We start from the raw sequence: 1295 nt of genomic DNA, 5'->3' as shown, positions 1-1295 counted from the left end.
TGAATGAGAATTTGGAAAATTTTTTGTTTTTTTAATGTATGAAAATTTAATAATTTAAAAATAAATTAAGATAAAAAAATAAATACATTGATATTAAAAATTTGATTGTATAGTTGAGAAATTATTTGGTATTGGAAAGATTGAGAAGGGTTTGAGAAATATTTGATTTAGATGAAAATCTTGAAGGGTAAAAAAAATAAGTTTTAGAAGCGATTTTGTCAAAATTTTTGTAAGAATTAAAATAAAATTGAAAAAGAATGATAAACAAATTTGTGTTGCCTAAATAAAAAGGGTAATTATAGTATGCAGATGTTTCTTTATAGATATTCTCCTGGAACGAATGTCATGCAAGCACGTGAATTTATGCTGGTAGTGGGGGAGCATCTTGCAGAGGTTGTTGTAGGGTGTATGTAATGGCTGGATGTTGACCAAGGGGCAAGCCGAGCTGAGAGTGACATGCCGAGTTAATGGGCTCGTATTTGGCCCGTTAATGGATGCCTATGGACACTTTTGTTAGGCCGATGAATGGATCTTTCAATGCTTGTATTTTGTGTGGTTTTGGCAATCTGAAAAAGAACATGGAGAGTTGGGTTCTGATTCCTGGGAACATATATATATCCAACAATTTTTATTGACCCTATTTTTTAATTTATTATCTCAAATTGATGCGTGTGATGAGCGGATATTTTATACGCTTTTTGGCATCATTTTCATATAGTTTTTATTATGTTTTATTTAAGTTTTATTATATTTTCATAGGTTTTAGTGCAAAATTCATATTTTTGGATTCTACTTTGAGTTTGTGAGTTTTATGGTAATTTCAGGTATTTTCTGGCTGAAATTGAGGAGCTTGAGCAGAAGTCTGATTCAGAGACAGAGAAAGCACTGCAGATGCTGTCAGGATCTGACCTCCATGCACTCAAAAGAGCTTTTCTGGAGCTACAGAAGTCTAAATGGTGCGATCTCAATGACTATGGAAAGATAACATTCAAAGGCTTTCCAGAAATATATAATAGTTTATACTTTACTTCGGAAATGAAGACCTAAAACTGGCATTCAACGCCAACCACCTGCCCCATTCCTGGCATCTAATGCCCACAGAGGATGGTTGGCATCTAACGCCTAAAAGGGGGTCCCTAGCCAGTGTTTAACGCCCCTAAGGGACCCTAGCTCATGGGAGACACTCAAGCTCAGCCCAAAGACTCACCAAATGGGCCCCAGAAGTGGATTTTCGCACTAAAAGACTATTTTACCCTTCTTATGTAATCCTTAGTCATTAGATTAGTATATATAGA

Source organism: Arachis ipaensis, chromosome B01 (assembly GCF_000816755.2).
Source record: "Arachis ipaensis cultivar K30076 chromosome B01, Araip1.1, whole genome shotgun sequence".
Lineage (NCBI taxonomy): Eukaryota > Viridiplantae > Streptophyta > Magnoliopsida > Fabales > Fabaceae > Arachis > Arachis ipaensis.
This window is presented reverse-complemented; position numbering follows the sequence as displayed.